General features: G+C 41.4%; 1 non-coding gene across 1 annotated transcript; it reads left to right on the top strand.

Moving 5' to 3' along the window:
- Positions 1-2790: 2790 nt before the first annotated feature.
- LOC141625718 (small nucleolar RNA R71) lies at positions 2791-2897 on the top strand. Its single transcript, XR_012535484.1, has one exon. It is a non-coding gene; the product is annotated as a small nucleolar RNA R71 (small nucleolar RNA).
- The last annotated feature ends 15040 nt before the right edge of the window (positions 2898-17937 follow it).

The raw sequence follows: 17937 nt of genomic DNA, 5'->3' as shown, positions 1-17937 counted from the left end.
GTCGGGAACTCATAAGATTTAAGCCCAAACGGAAACCTCCCCAAACCAGCGAGAGCTAGGAGGTTTCGGTAGCCAGCAGTGCTACCATAAGATACCTGAAAGACAGAAAAGCAAACATCGTTCGGAAATAAAAGAATTTGGGCGGAAAAAATGTGCATGGAATTTAAAGTAGAAGAAAACGAGAGTCAAGTATAGCAACGTTGGTGGTCGACCGACTGAAGGGGCTAGTCGACCGACCACATGACGGGTGAACAGTGCTCTCTGGAAGCAGCAACCCGGTCGATCGACCAAGGGAACCGGTCGACCGACCATTGTACCTGACACAGATCCTATTTTTCTTCGAAAGAACTCAATAGGTTGAGTTATCATGGTCTACAAACCTGCAAATGCACAATATTACGCGCCCAAAATTCGCGCAAACCCGATAAAAACAGTCTATAGTCTTAAAAATCCTAAAGCAAACCAAACAAAGCGAAGTCTCGCGCAAACCAAAAACAGTAAAAAGTCTTAAATGCGATAAATTGTCTTAAAAACTCGAGCAATAAAATGTTTATCCGCGAAAAATGCGGAAAATCTCCGACCATGGCTTCTGGCTACACGAAGTACCCTCCACGGTGGTTATCTTCTCAGCACTCCAATCCACAACATCGTCCGACGGATCTACATCTGACGCATCCTCCCACTTGTCATCTGACTCCTCAAGCTCCAAGTCAGAAACTATAACTTTGGCCGGCTCATCCTCTTCAGGCTCCTCGTCAGTGCCATAACGCAAGCATCCAAGGCCACCTCTCTGCACAATAGGCTCAACTGGAGTAACTGGCGGCTCATCCTTCCCCAACCCAGCTCATGCAATAGATGAAACAGACAAATCATCCTCCAATTTGCTCCCAATCTGGGGCGGAGGTGTCAAAACAACAGGAATAATGGGTACAGGCAATAAAGTAGGAACATCAGAAATGACCACATAAGACGGTTTAGCAGAAATAGCATTGCATGTTACAGCCCACATGGGATCCTTCTTTCTAGCGGTTTAAGCAAAAACAATGGACTGTTTGCCCACTCTAAAGGTCAAGGTCCGCTCCCCAACATCAATTATTGCACCAGCAGTGTGCAAAAATGGTCTCCCTAGAATGATAGGTATATGATCGTCCTCGGGCATGTCTAGGACAATAAAGTCAACAGGGAAAAAGAATTTCCCTATTTGGACAGGAATGTCCTCTAAAACCCCTATAGGCTGGACCGCAGAGCGATCAGCCATCTGAACAGTTATGTTGGTCACGGAAAATTTGGTCAAGCCTAATTTCCTTGCTAGACTTAAGGGCATGACACTAATGCTAGCCCCCAAATCACATAAGGCTTTCTCTATGGGAAAGGTGCCAATAGAACATGGGAAAGAGAAACTACCCGGATCAGCTAATTTCCGGGGGGCAGTCTGGGTAAGATAGGAGCTAGACTCCTCAGTAAAAGCCACGGACTGGACAGGCTTAAGTGACCGCTTTTTAGTTAAAAGCTGCTTCATAAATTTCATGTAAGCGGGCACTTGATTAACCAACTCAAGGAAAGGTACCTGAACATTTAAACTACGAATCACATCTTTGAATTTATCGAAAGATACCTGTTCTTTGGTCGGAAATAGCCTCTCCGGATATGGGACTGGAATGGAACCATCCGCATTTGGAGCTTGCCTCAAGAATCTCGGAGTACTCTCACTCTGGAACAGAAAATCTCTCAAGTTATCGGGCATAGAGGGACGAAATAACTCGGAATAAGCAGCGTTGGTGGTCGGTCGACCACCCTCCTTGGTCGGTCGACCAGGGTCAATTTTCTCAGAATTGTCAGGAACATCAGAAACCACTTCTGAAACAGTGGAGGTGGTCGGTCGACCGCTTGGGACGGTCGGTCGACCAACAGTGCTGCTATTCTTCTTTTTCTCGTTTTGTTTACTCTTCCCTTTTTTAGCCTTTTTCTTTCCTTTAGCATTTTCAACTGTAGGATCCTCAAGTGTAGACCCACTCCTGGTAGTAATAGCATTAAGGGTCTCCTTCTTTTGGTCCGGCTGCGACGGTAGTTGCCCCGGAGCTTGAGTTGCACTCTTGCTAGCCAGTTGAGCAATTTGGCTCTCCAACATTTTTGTAGAAGTCTCTCTAGCTTGAGACTCCTTTTGCAGCAAACCCGACAGATTTTGAACCATGTTTTTCAGCTCAGAAATGTCAAGAACTTTGAAATTGCTGCTGCTGAGGCACATAGGGAGGCTTTTGAAAGTGTTGTTGCTTATGAGGGGGCACATAACTTTGCTGCTACTGCTGCTGCTGTGGAGGTGGAGTCGGATTTTGGACATTTTGGCTACTCCACCTCAAGTTTGGATGGACATTCGGCTCAAAATAAGTGTTTGTCTGCCTATAATGTTGAAAAGCAGCACAAGACGCATAGGGACTAGGACAAAAATATGCAACATGTCCTTCTCCTCCACATCTCTTGCAGACGAAAAGACCGTCTGACACAACATTCACTTGATAAATCCCTCCTCTTGAAGCTCCTCCCAACTCGTACTTATCAAATCTCGCCGTAAGAGCCTCTAATGCAGCTATAGAAGGGGATTCAGCAGCTCTCCTTTGATTTTCCCTGGAATTTCCATGCTCAGCTTTATGGGTGGCCATATCATCAATGATTTTCCACCCCTTAGTTTCTCCAACATTCTCCTGGAATCTGCCATTAGCTGTCGCATCCAGGATAGCCCTCTGATCGTCATAAAGCCCATTATATAATTGATTGCTTAGGCTCCATTGCTCGAACCCATGATGCGGAATAGTTCGCACCAGCTTCTTGAAACGGACCCATGCCTCATGAAAATTCTCATCAGGACCATGTTTGAAGCTCGTGATCTGAGCTCTAATGGCATTGGTCTTCGAGGCAGAGAAATATTTCTTGTAGAATGATAGGGCCAGCGAATTCCAATCAGTGATCCCATTAGCAGCTCGGTCCAGGTCTCGGTACCACTCCCTAGCAGCATCATGGAGTGAGAATATGAACATCGTCTCCTTCACCTGGTCCTGGGTCACACCTGATGGTGGGGGTATGGAGCAGCAGTAGTCAATGAATGTCTCCATATGTTTAGCCGCATCTTCATTTGCAGCTCCCCCAAATTGGTTTCTCTCATCCAAATTAATATAAGACGGTTTCAGCTCAAATTTTCTATCCTTCCCTGGTAATGCGAATCCCTTATAGAGATTCGCAGCTGTTAGCTCAGAGTGACTGGCTATACTAGCTTCTTCAGCCATCTCTAGAAAATCTGGAGAAGTGACGGTCTCTGTGGAAGAAACTGGAGATGTTGGTGGGTTTTCTTCAAACAACTCGTTCTCGTAGAAACTTGTCCGAGAACTAGGCTCTTCCTCGGACTGCGCTTCTTGAAATAGCCTTCTCTTAACTCGCAGGGTCCTCTCTAGCTCGACATCAAGGGGAAATAATTCGCCTTGTTGAGACCTGCGCATAAGAATAAACTACAACAAAAAGATGAGAAAAGTTTAAGGAACAAAAGCTCCTTAAACTAAGAAAAAGACTAAAATAATAAAACAATAAAAACTAGCGCTGCCTCCCCGGCAACTGCGCCAAAATTTGATGCCTGTCGTTGTGTGCACCAAAAATAATATTTATAATACCTATTAAAACTAACAGAAGTTAGTGGTAACAGGGTCGAACCACAGAGAGGCGGGGAGTTTCTATTGTTTAATATTCTAGTCTTAGGGTAACAATTTGAGGGGGTTTGGATTTTGTCTAAGTCTAAATGCAAATGAAATAAATAAGCAAATAAAAACAAGCAAATAATAAGATGATGTAAACAAATAATAGAAAGGAGCTAGGATGATCGGGTCACTATAGCTACGATGGCACATAAGTCTAGGTAAGTCTCGAAATACAGTAGTGGGTGATGGGCATGACAAGTCCTCTCGGTCCAAATCAACTAATAGCCCCTCTCGGTCTATGCTATTAGTCCCTAGGTGTGACTAATAATAACTTTCGTTCTTAACTAGCGATCCTAAAGCCTAAGTTACATTATCTTTCGATCTAGCAATTTAGCCGTCTTAATTCGTTAATCTAAGTCCTTCCCTATCTTTTGATCTACGGGTTGGTCAAAACTAAGCATCTAACAAGTCTCCGCTAGGTCTCATTGATAGATATTGCACTTACCGAGTCAAACAAAGCAAATCAGACACGAAGGTGGTCGATCGACCAGCTACCACAGTCGATCGACCAACCGACTCAGTCGACCGACCAGATAAGCCGGTCGGTCGACCAAGCCCTAATCCAAGGGTCACCTATTCTAGTGCCATCTACGGTAATAGTTCGCCTACATCCTAGCAATAGTGATTGAAATTAAAGCAATAATAATACGATAATGAGATTAGGGTTTCGGGATTCTAACTACACAATTCTAATACTAACAATGAAATAAAGCAGTAATAAAAATAAAGAGCAAGAAAATACCGAATTGAATAGCAAGAAAGCAAATCCGAGATCCAAACAAGAACTTTATTGAACAAACTAAAATAATGAATGTGTTTAATGTATAAATGTGATAGGAACTCAAAGCTAATCTAATCTAATGAAAAAAATACTGAATGATTAATACAGGGAAGGAGTATTACGTTATATAGCAAAGTCATGTAATACTCTCCCAAAACCTAATTACATATGGGCTTAAATCACGTCTTTTAGTTTCTCGTCAGATTGAGGAGTGGTCTATCGACCACATGTATCAGTCTACCGACCAAATGTCGGGGTAACAAAAAGAGTAACCGACTAAAAATAAATCTCGTGCTTCAGTATACTTGGTCGGTCGACCAATGTATCCAGTCGATCGACCAAACGTGTTGTACAGCAATGCATTCTGACGAATTCTGCAGCGCGCGCCGATCTTAAAACAGCTGCCAGTTCTTCGTTACTTATCGGAATAAAGCGATTCTCACGGCGTTGGAAATCTAGGAGGATAAGCTTTCACTCCAATTGGAATCACTTGATTATCAGCTTTAAAACTCGAGATATAGCCATTTGAAACAGGCTGCAATATCGTGAAGTGCTTCTTTGCTTGTCAAATGCTTGTAACTTGTACGCACCCATGCTTCTGCTATCTTTAGGCCTTGAAACGCGCGCCAAGTTCATTCCTCAAGCTTTCTCTTCATGTAAAATGCTATGCTAAACACTTAGGGATGGATTTGGCTCATTTTCCGCTGAAACCTTCATATTTCTGCAATATCACACAAAAACACAAAAGTAGACGGAAATAGGAAAAATAGTAGAATAAACCATTAATTGAGCTCTGAAACGCGTGTAGAATGGGGTGTAATACATCATATAATAGACATGCATCAATACCCTGCGTAAAATCTATACAAAACTTTTGGCGCCCACCGTGGGGCATCTAGCTCTTTAAAATCCTTTTTCCTTATCTCACAAAAATCTAAATAACCTACAAGAATGGCCCAGCCTACCGTTGAAGAACAATTGAACGCAACCCTCCATCAACTAACTGAGTTGGAAGGCTTGAAAGACAAGGTAGCTCAAACTGAGGACGAAATCCTTCAGTTAAGAGAGTCTGAGTCAGCTCTTAGACAAAAATTAGAGAAAACTCAAGGAACAGGCTCTAGATTCCAGCCAGGAACACCATTTGCATCAATCATCAAAAACATTGATTTCTCTAGCTTTGGGAGTCAAAGTGGCTCTAAATTTATCAATGTTGATGGTTATTTTGGCAGGGATTTTACTGTACAGAAATATCCTGCCAGGGGAATTAAGAAGGGGTGATCTAACTCAAGTAGTTTGCCTGACTAATATTGCTAAGTAAACAAATAAGTAAAAAGTAAAGACACAAAGATTTTATACGTGGAAAAACCCTGGGAATAAGGGAAAAACCATGAGCACCAAACCAAGAGAGATTATTACTATGATTTTGAGTAGCCTGATAGAGTATTTGTATATCAGGCGTGACAGGCTGGGATATTGCCAAATTATGTTTTGAATACAAGAATGAGAGTGATACTACGAGTAATAAATCATTCCAACTTCTTACTCAAGATTAAATGATAAAGCGGTGCTAAATATCAAGATTTCCACAATTAGTCAACTCCCCATAAGATACAAATACAACATAGGAGCAAAAATCGCCATCTATTAAAGACTTTGAATTATGCGATTCTGATGTTTTTCTTCCTCTTCTGCGGTTCACGGTCGATCGACCCATGAGTCCAGTCGACCGACCAAAGGTCGAACTTGCTTTTCATTTTTTTTTTCATTTCTTTTTTTCTTTCTTTCCTCCTTTCCAACATTCCACGAAACTAATAAAATTTATTCAAAAAAAACCCTAATGAAGGCGATTAAGAGGCGATTTTTCTGACGTCTTCTAGGGCTAAATCTCCATGGTTATGGCTAAAAATTCTTCGCAAAAATCATCAAACAAACGTGTACAAGCATCTCAACGATCAAAATCTCCAAAGAAGGGAGGAAATAGCCATAATGAGGAGGTGACAAGGGGACCAGGAGAAGAAGATGTGCTACGTACCAAAGCCATGCATGAAGTTATTACGATTCCTGGTTTATCCCTTGACGATGAAGAGGACCCTGCTACTAACACATCATGGATCACTAAGAGGGGTAAAAAGAATGTTGCACCGTCTCATGATGTTGTAACCATTGTAACTGATAACCTTATTCAATTTACGTCTGATGACATCAAGGAAGAGGTTGAATACTGGAACCACGCCGTGTATTGTTTTGTCCTTGGGGCAAATCCGCCATGGGAAGTCCTTCATGGATACATACATCGCATATGGAGCAAACATGGCATTGATAAGGTATCGTTCTTACCAAATGGAATTTTTTTGGTGCGATTTAAAGAAATTAAAGACAAGGAGGTTGTGGTTATGGCAGGGTATCATATGTTTGATAATAAGCCCTTGATTGTTAAGCCTTGGACTGAAAATATTGATTTATTGAAAGAGGATGTCAAACTTGTGCCTGCTTGGATTAGATTCCATAACTTACCATTGAAATTCTGGGGCAAGTGCATTCCCAAGATTGCTGGTTTGGTAGGCAAATTCATTAAAGCTGATGCTGCCACAGAAGAGAATACTAGACTTGGTTTTGCACGAATTATGGTTGAACTGAAAGTTGGACAAGCATTACCTAATATTGTCAATTTCTTGGATGAACATGGTCATGTCCTGAGTATTAAGGTTGAGTATGAGTGGAAGCCTACCATTTGCTCAAAATGTAAGAATATTGGACATGAAGGTAATAATTGCAGGAAGGTACCACAGAAACAACAACAAAAGGCTCCTGTGAAAGTTTGGAAGCCTATTACAAAACCTGCTGATGCTAACAGTTCTGGAAATAGTAAAGCCTATGAATCAGAGTTTCCAGTGTTGCAGAATACTGAACCAGCTGGTGTTGTTTTACAACCTGCTGACCACAATGAGACTGACAGTAACCCGGAGAAGGATGTTGTCAGTCAACCGAGTACTCCATTGGAGGAAGAGGTTGTGTGTGATGTTGAGTGTGAACATGGTAACAGTAATTTATCCCCGGAGAAGAATGATATCAGTCAACAGAGTAATTCTCCAGTTCAGGAAGAGAATGTGTGTGATGTTGTGTGTGAAAATGGTAACCCTCCCTTAACCAATTTAAATGAATAACATAGGGTTTTGGAATGTGAGGGGCATGAATAATGTAAATAAGCAGAAGGTTATTAGGAATTTTATTCAGAATAAAGAAGTTGGTCTCTTTGGCCTTCTTGAAACTAAAATAAATGGTGGAAATTTAGGAAATGTCTCCCATACTATGTTTGAAAACTGGAGTGTGACTACTAATTGTAGTCTTCATAAGGGAGGAAGGGTTTGGATTATTTGGCAACCTAGTCTCTTTGATGTTATGATTCTTCAGTATGACCCTCAATTTATTCATGCTAAATTTCATATCAAAGCGACTAATAAGTTCTTTTTCCTTACCATGGTTTATGCGTTTAATGATGGGATTGATAGGGTGGATCTCTGGCAGAAATTAACTTCTTTTGCCTCTAATTGTCATGGCCCTTGGGCTGTGGCAGGTGATTTCAACACTGTTATTTCCCCTGATGAGAGACTAGGAGGAAACACAAAGCAGGAGGATATGGAGGACTTCATTGACTGCCTGGATAAATGTGGCATGTCTGATATTGCTGCCACTGGGGCTTTCTTCACCTAGACGAATAAACAAGATGCTGGACATAGGAAATCCAGCAGACTAGACAGATTCCTTGTTAATAATGAATGGTTGGCAGTATTTCCTGAAATGGCTGCTCACTTCTATCCTGAGGGCTTGCTGGATCATAATCCCTGTGTTGTTAGCAATATCAACTTGGGTGGCAGGAAGAATAAGAGCTTTAAATACTTTAATATGTGGAGTCTTGCTCCTGATTTTATTGAGAAGATAAAAACTGCCTGGATGGAAGGATTAGAGGGTACAAAAATGTTTGTTCTGGCAAACAAATTGAAAATTTTGAAGCCTATCTTGAAGGAGTTGAATGGAAGATGCTACTCTGATATAGAGAATCAAGCAAGTGCTGCTGTCTACCAGTTGAATGATATTCAAGAAAAGCTTATGGAAAATGTTGCTGACCCAGAGCTCATCTCCCAGGAACATGAAGCTTTAGGCAATGTCAGGTTGCTTACTAAGGCCAGAGATAGTTTCCTACAACAAAAAGCTAAGAGCAAATGGTTGGAAGAAGGGGATAGTAATACTGCATTCTTTCATAATGCCATTAAAAAAAGATGCATTAAAAATAAGGTTATTCAAATTGAAGACATTAGTGGCAGGACCTGTACTGATACTGACAGTATTCAGGAAGCCTTCCTTGAATACTATAACTCCCTCCTTGGAAGTAGTAATGCTACTGAGATGGTTCATGCTGCTGTGCTAAGCAAGGGCAGGGCATGTACATCAGACCATGCAGCTATATTAAGCATGCCTGTGACACATGAAGAGATTAAGAAAGCTGTATTCTCTATTCCCAAGGACAAAGCACCAGGTCCAGATGGGTACACCAGTGGGTTCTTCAAAGATGCATGGGAAGTTGTGGGTGCTGATTTATGCATTGCAGTTACTGATTTTTTCACCACAGGTTAGCTTCTTACCTAAGTAAATGCAACTAATGTTACACTTATTCCAAAGTTTGAGAGGCCAACTTCTGTGAAGCATTTTAGACCCATGGCTTGCTGCAATACTGTTTACAAAGTCATATCCAAGCTCCTTTGCAATAGATTAAGTCAGGTTTTGCCTGATATAATTCATCATAACCAAGGAGCTTTCATCAAAGGCAGGTCTATTCTTGAAAATGTTCTCATCTGCCAAGACATTGTGCATCTGTATGCTAGGAAGGGTGTATCTCCACGTTGTCTTTTCAAAATTGACCTTCAGAAAGCCTATGACACAGTTGAATGGGATTTTGTTGAGCAAATGATGACTGGTTTGAAGTTCCCTGAGCATTTTATCCAACTTGTCATGACCTGTGTCAGGTCTCCTACTTTTACACTTTCCTTGAATGGTAATCACTTTGGATATTTCAAAGGGCAGAGGGGACTTAGGCAAGGAGATCCCATATCTCCTTTACTATTCACTATCTGCATGGAGTACTTGACTAGATTGATTAAGTATGCAACTGATAGGTGGCCATTTCAGTACCACCCCCTTTGCAAAAATCTCAAGCTCACCCATCTCATGTTTGCAGATGACTTGTTGCTATTCTGCAAAGGCAATGCCCCTTCTATTATTCTGCTTATGAAAGCTTTTTCATCATTCTCAAGAGCATCAGGTCTCACTATGAATAGCTCCAAATCAGAAATTTTTTTCAATGGTATGAATGAGGACCTTAAAGAAGGAATAAAATCAGTGACAGGGTTTAAGGAGGGCAGAATGCCTTTCAGGTATTTGGGTGTGCCAATCCAAACTGGGAGACTGTCCAAGAAAGATTGCTCTGCTCTTACTGAAAAGATGGTAGCAAAAATCAGAGGACTGGGAGCTAAGAAGCTATCCTATTCTGGTAGAGTTGTTCTTATCAACTCAGTCCTTAATACACTCCACAATTACTGGGCTCAGCTGTTTATTATTCCTAAAAGTGTCATTAAACGAATAGAGGCCATCTGCAGAAACTATTTATGGGACAGCAGTCCAGATTATCATAGGGTGCCTCTAGTTGCGTGGGAAAAGGTTACCATGACAAAATAGGAAGGAGGGCTTGGCATTAAGAAAGCTGAAGTATGGAACATTGCAACTGTGGGTAAGTTGGTTGATTGGATCTATACAAAGTCAGATAGGCTCTGGATCAGATGGGTGCATGATGTTTACTTGAAAGACAAAGACTGGCATGACTATGCCCCTAAATTTGATGCAACATGGGTCTGGAAACAAATCTGCAAAGTCAAGGAAAAATTAAAAGATGGATTTGTGGATGGTGTTTGGCTCTCTCATCCTAAAGGATATTCCATTAGAAGAGGCTATGAGTGGCTCAAACCTATCCAAGCTCCTCAACCTTGGCAGTCCATTGTGTGGAACAACTGGAACATTCCCAAGCATTCGCTAATTTCCTGGTTAATGCTACAGGGGGGGATGAATACTAAGGCAAAGCTGCATAATTTTGGATACTGTTCTGATGACAGGTGTATTCTTTGTGAAAGTATGCCTGAAACCATTGATCACTTGTTCTCTAGCTGTGTGTACAGCCGCAAAGTCAAGCAACTTCTTGAGAATTGGATTGGAACAAATCTGCTTACTGTCAGTCATTTGGCTGCAAGTGTTACTAATTCTGTCCAGTGGAAAGCTATGGCCGTTATTCTGAATGCATACCATTATGCTATATGGGCTCAAAGGAACAATGCTCGCGTAAACTACTGTCTCCTCAGACCTAAGGGAGTACTGAAACAGATAGAAGAAGTAGTTCGGGGAAGGATCAAGCTCAAACTTGGTCAGGAGCTAGCTATGGCTAGGATAGATAGTCTGAATTTCTTAGGAATTTAGTCTGCTGTTGAGTTGTTTTCTGTGATAAGTGATAGCACTTTAGTAAGTTGTCATATACGCTGTAATTGAAACGGTTTCTTGATATATAATATACATACTCACATTTCACCAAAAAAAAAACATTCCACGAAACTTCTCATAAAGAGCAATATAACCAAAATGTAATAAACACATTCCCACAACTACCAATACTAGCTCAGATAAGGTAGGTTAAATATAGTATGTAGTTAAAGGGACAAAAGGCTATTTTGGCTATGTGAGGTTTATGGGTAAAATGAGAAAAGGGGACCTCTACCACATGTGTCAACAAACCAGAAACCGAATGCATACAGGTACTAAGTAGACCAAGTTCATATTTATGCAAATTTATATAACGTGCCTTATAAGGAGTAACTACTCGCATCTTAAATAAACTGGTCATGAATGTCACCAGTTATAAGCTCTAAACCTCAGAAAATGATGTAGTTTGCCAAAAATCTAAGTCAAGTTTAAAGTCCAGCAAAATATTTAACGAAAACTCGTATACTATGCAAATGATTCTACTAATAACATGTCAATTTAGCACGGCTTAGGCGTAAACAGCTGAAAATGCAATGTCATCATTGAAATACTACCGTTCCGACTCGACCTATATGCAAAAGTAAACGTGCAATTTTTTGGAATTTTTGAAAATTTTCAATTTTTTTTTTGAATTTTCTGTATATATAAGAGATGAAAAAACAAATGCAAACTTAAGTGCTATAAACGTGAAACCGAAATGCAATAAAACATGTGAATGCAATGTGCAAAACCCTTCCCCAAACCAAATTACACAATGTCCCCATTGTGCAAAATCATGTAATGAAATAAAAGGGAAACGGGAATTTGCGTTATTATAACTAAAATTGACATAAAAGGACTCGGAAACTCACAAGACTTTAAGCGCAGCAGGAAACCTCCCCAAACCAGCGTGAGCTAGGAGGTTTCAGTAGCCAGCAGTGCTACTATAAGTACCTGAAAAGAAACGAAAGTACCACGCGTAATTCCGAGAAAACAATTTACGAAACGCAAAATTATGTGCAAAATAAGAAAACAGAAGAAAACAGAAATGAATCGGAGAATAAAGTGGAGAAAAGACTCCCTCAACTCCGCAAATCGACCAAACACAGCAGAGGAATGGTCGTGAACAGGTACAACAGCGAAGGCGGTCGATCGACCATACCAGCCAGTCGATCGACCAGGGTGACAGGAACAGAAGCCTCCTGGAGTCGTGGCACAGTCGATCGACCACACAAGCCAGTCGATCGACTGAGATACCTGCTGTAAGTTTCTGATTTCTTCGAATTAGCTCAATAAATTGAGCTAATATGGTCTATGAACCTGCAATTACACATAATAACGCGCCCAAAATTGCGCAAAACCCAAAGTAACAGTCTAAAGTCTTAAAATCGTAAGAAAACTAATTAAAGCGAAGTCTCGCGCACACCAAAGCAATAAAAAGTCTAACAAAAGCAATAAAATGTTTTTTTTAAAAAGTCTTAATCAACTAATAGTTGATCAAGAATGGTCACGGAATGGCCCACTTGCTCGGCTTCTGACTACAAGAAGTAGCCTCTACAGTGCTCATCTCCTCAACGGGGCTCCTAACGACTCCAATATCCGCAGAACCCAACGGATCAACATCTCGAACATCTTCCCAATCACTGACCTCGTTCGGCTCGTCAAAATCCAAATCGGACTCCGTCACCTTCACTGGCTCCTCATCAGGCTCCTCATCTGTGCCATAGCTAAGACATCCTAGACCGCCTCTTTGAACGATTGGCTCCTTCAAAACTGGAGCAATGAACGGCTCTTCCTTCCCCAAACCATTTCCTGCAATAGTTGAAACAGAAGGATCTTCCTCCAATTTGCTCCCGATCTGGGGCGGAGGTGTTATAGCAGAATTAGGCATAGGGGCAAGCATATCAGGCAACACAACGTAAGATTTAGCTACATTGCAAGTTACTAGGTACATAGAATCCTTCTTCTTATAGGTCTAGGCAAAAACAATGGACTTTTTCCCTACCTTAAAGGTCAATGTCCCTGAGCCAACATCTATAACTGCACCAGCAGTGTGCAGAAATAGTCTACCCAAAATGATAGGAATGTGAGCATCCTCGGGCATATCTAGCACAACCAAGTCAACTGGGAAAAAGAACTTTCCTATTTGCACAGGGATATCCTCTAAGACTCATATGGGCTGGACCGCAGAACGATCAGCCATCTGTACTGTCATGTTTGTGATTGCAAACTTAGTCAATTTCAATTTCTTAGCAAGACTCAAAAGCATAACACTAATGCTAGCTCCTAGATCACATAATGCCTTCTCAATTGAGAAGGTACCAATATTACAAGGAACAGAAAAGCTACCAGAATCAGCTAACTTATGTGGAGCAGTGCGAGTCAAATAAGAACATGACTCCTCAGTTAGTGCGACAGAATTGCACAGTATCAAGTGACTTTTTTTAGACAACAGTTGCTTCATAAATTTCATGTAAGCAGGCACTTGATTAACTAATTCTAAGAAAGGAACTTGCACATTTAAACTACGAATAACATTCTCAAACTTGTTAAACGATACTTGTTCCTCTGTCGGCACCAATCTCTCTGGGTAAGGGCTGTAAGAAGTAACTTAGCCCTCTCCTCTAGGTCTCTCATACCGGCATCAGTGGACTTAGGCTGAAAATCCACTACCTTGTCCTTGTTGTAGCTCGAACCTTCTTCAGACCATCTCAGGAATGAACCATTAACCGTCGTAGGGTCATACTTTGGAACCGGAACTGACCCATCGGCATTTGGATCTTGCCTCGATAATTTCGGAGTCGTCGTACCCTGAAATAAGTAGTCCCTTAAGTTATCTGGCATTGGAGGACGAAAAGGTTCGACATCAGCAATATCTTCAGTCGATCGACCATGTAGGTCAGTCGATCGACAGGCTTCCTCAGGACCAGAAACTGCACTGTTGCACGAGCTGGTCGATCGACCAGGTGTTTCAGTCGATCGACTGATATACCTGCTGATCGTCTTTTTCTTGGTACTGTTCATTCCAGCCTTTTTCTTGCTCGGTTCCGCCTCATCTTTTTCGTAACATCTTCACCATAGCGGGCCCATCAAGGGTAGACCCACTCCTCAAAGTAATCGCATTTAGAGTCTCTTTTTGGTCCGGCTGCGACGGTAAATGCCCCGGAGCTCTAGTTGCACTTTTGCTTGCCAATTGGGCAATTTGACTCTCCAAAATTTTTGTAGACGTCTCTCTAGCAGAGACTCCTTTTGTAGCAAACCCGACAAATTCTGAACCATGTTTTTCAATTCAGAAATATCAGAACCTTGAAATTGCTGCTGCTGAGGCACATAGGGAGGCTTTTTATACTGCTGCTGCTTATGAGGGGGCACATAGTTTTGCTGCTGCTGCGGTCCCAGATTAAGAAGATTCTGGTTAGTCCACCTCAAATTGGGGTGGACATTATAGGGGTCGGGATAAGTACCAGTCTGCCTAAAGTGTTGACAGGCAGCACATGTTTCATTCGAACTAGTACAAAACTTCGAAATATGTCCCTCTCCTCCACATCTTTTGCATGTAAAGGGACCGTCTAAAACAGCATTAACTTTATACATCCCACCTTTTTGGGATCCTCCAAAATCTAGCTTGTCAAATCTTGCAGTAAGAGCCTCTATTACAGCTACAGCAGGAGATTCAGCCGATCTTCTCTGATTTCCTCTAGAATTCCCATGCTCAGGTTTATGGGTGGCCATATCTTCAATAATCTTCCACCCCTTAGTTTCCCCAACATTCTCCTGGAATCTGCCATTAGCTGCAGCATCCAGGATAGCCCTCTAATCATCATAAAGCCCATTATAAAATTGATTATATAGGCACCATTGTTCGAACCCATGGTGCGGAATAGATCGCACCAACTTCTTGAAACGGACCCATGCCTCATGAAAATTTTCATCAGGACCCTGTTTAAAGCTTGTGATCCGAGATCTAATCGCATTTGTCTTCGATGCAGAGAAATATTTCTTATAAAATGCTAGGGCCAGCGAATTCCAATCAGTAATACCATTGGCAGCTTGATCCAGATCTCGGTACCACTCCCTAGCAGCATCACGAAGCGAGAATATGGACATCGTCTCTTTTACCTGGTCCTGGGTCACACCTGCTGGTGGGGGTATGAAACAATAGTAGTCAATGAATATCTCCATATGTTTAGCTGCATCTTCATTTGAAGCTCCCCCAAATTGGTTTCTCTCAACCAAGTTAATGTAGGCCGGTTTTGGTTCGAATTTTCTATCCGTCCCAGCTGGCAACACGAATCCCTTATAGAGATTCTCAACTTTTGGCTCGAAGTGACTGGCTATGCTTGCTTCTTCAGTCATATCTGGAGATGTAACGGTCTCAGCTGAAGAAGTAGAAATAGGAGACGAAGGTAGATCCTCCTCAAATAACTCGTTCTCGTAGTAACTGGACAGAGTACTCAGCTCTTCCTCTGTCGGCAATACTCTAGATGATCGTCTCAACTCACGCAAAGTCCTTTTGATCTCAGGATCTAACGGTCATAATTCACCACCCTGTGACCTGCGCATAAGAGGAAACTACAAGTAGAATATGAGAATAGTTTCAGGAACAGATGTCCCTTCTTAAACCAAGAAAAAGACTAAAATAAAAACAACTAAAAATTAAACAATTGCCTCCCCGGCAACGGCGCCAAAATTTGATACCGTCGTAGAGTACCAAAGATAAATTTATATTCCAAACTACTACTATAGATAGCGGCATTTAAGGTCGAACCACAGAGAGGCGATGCAATTAATAGTTTTCTAATTTTAGTCTAAAGTAACAGTTGCGAGGGGGTTTGATTTGACTAGTTCAATAACTAAAGGTAACAAAATTAAAACTAAACTAAAGCAAGTAAATGAGTAATTAAAGAAATGAGATGAAATCAAATATTAAAAGGATTCTAAGATGGTCGGTTCACTGTAGTTTCGGCAGCAGTATCCTAAGTAAGTCTGAAATAATCACGTAAGACGGGAAAATAAGAAATCCTCTCGGTCCATTCTTAACAGGTAGCATCTTTCGATCTAGCTACGGGTCCCTAATATCACTAATGCTGACTCTCGCCCTGAAAAGTCATTTAAAAGCCTAAATTAACTTATCTCTCGATCTTGTTAATTTAGTCGTCTTAATTAAGTAGTCTATTTCCCTCCCCTATCTTTCGATCTATCGGGTCGGTCAATTCCTAAGCATTCAACTAGTCGCGCGCACTCGATTCGTCAAATATAACAATTAAATTAATTAAGTCGGATTTAATCTCACGTGAGCCGGTCGATCAACCAGCTAAGGCAGTCGATCGACCATGGCGCGACTCAGGTTTTACAAAATCTACGCCGCCTACACTACAGGTCCCCTACATCTTAGAACGATGGGTTTAGCTACTTAAGTTACAATTCATAACAACTATGAAATTATTAATTAACAAAATCTGATGCATGATTAAATAAACTAAGCAAACAAGATGCATAAATGAAACAAGGCTTTGGGGAAACTACTCTATGCAATTCTAATATATGAATGAATAAAAGCAAACTGAAATCCAGGAACGTAAATTACCGAATGAAAGCAGGAAGAAGAATCCGAAAGTACGAACTTTATTAACGAAAGTAAATTGTATTGAATGATTATGAACTCTAATGCTAAATTCCAAATTGAACCCTAAATATTCGATCCCTAAAATTTTCCTCTTTTCCTCTGAAAACTCAGGTTACGTTATATAGATAGTCTTACGTATCTATTATTCCTAAAACCTAATTACATTGGGCTTTCTCGTTTTCCAAATTTGCGTCAGAATCACGGTGTGGTCGATCGACCATGGAGATCAGTCGATCGACTAAACCTCAGTAAACAGTAGCTTCTGATCTTATTTAGGAATCGCGCCCTAGTCGATCGACCAGGGAGGTCAGTCGATCGACTGCTTCACCTGATACTTTGCTCCAGAAGCCTCGTAAATTTGTCTTTCAGGCCTCGATACGCACACCAAGTTCGCTTCCCGAGTTAAATCTTCATGTCAAATAATATGCCAAGTACTCGGGGACGGGTTTGGCTCATTTTCCGCAGGATTCTTCATATTTCTGCAATATTACACAAAACACAAAAGTAGACGGAAATAGGGAAAATAGTAGCATAAACTACACAAATGAGCTCTGAAATGCATGTAAAATAAGGTTTCAAACATCATATTTAAGACATGCATCACCTTCTTAGAGTCATATTTAAATGTTCAAGGGACAAGGCCTTATAATTTCAACACTCGCCTTGAGATGCTCACAAGATTCTTCGATTTTTCTCAAGGGAATTCCCACATTAAGACCTTTGTGATGGGAGGCCTAGTCACGATGTTGGCCAATGATCTTTGTCCCGGGTTTAACCTTCATGGGACTTATGTAAAGCTCGAGGGGAGCACCTTGATTGATGAGGAGGCCATCTTCAACCACCACCGGTGGTGTACCTACACCCAAACCAGGAGTGTGGAATGGTTTACAAAGGGGTGCTCTTCTATTGTTCTCACGGGGTAGAATGTGCCACCTACCGAGCCAAGGTTGAGTCGGTATTTGCCTAGACCGAGCTACCTCCTCAACATTGAGATCCACCCCAACCCACCTCAAAGAGAAGAAGCACCTCGCTAACCTCAACAACCTCGTGGGATGCCGGTAAGGGGTAATGCACTACCATCTTATGTACCCATTCCACCATACCCCGCTCCTTATGTGCCATTCAAACCACAAGTTCCCAATGCTCTGAATGTGAATGATTTGATGAACCTTATGCAACGGGTTGATTTTGGGGTACACCGAGGGCAAGAAGACAACTATTTGGCCCTCTAT

Source organism: Silene latifolia, chromosome X, assembly GCF_048544455.1.
Source record: "Silene latifolia isolate original U9 population chromosome X, ASM4854445v1, whole genome shotgun sequence".
In the NCBI taxonomy this organism is placed as follows: domain Eukaryota; kingdom Viridiplantae; phylum Streptophyta; class Magnoliopsida; order Caryophyllales; family Caryophyllaceae; genus Silene; species Silene latifolia.
This window is presented reverse-complemented; position numbering and strand designations above follow the sequence as displayed.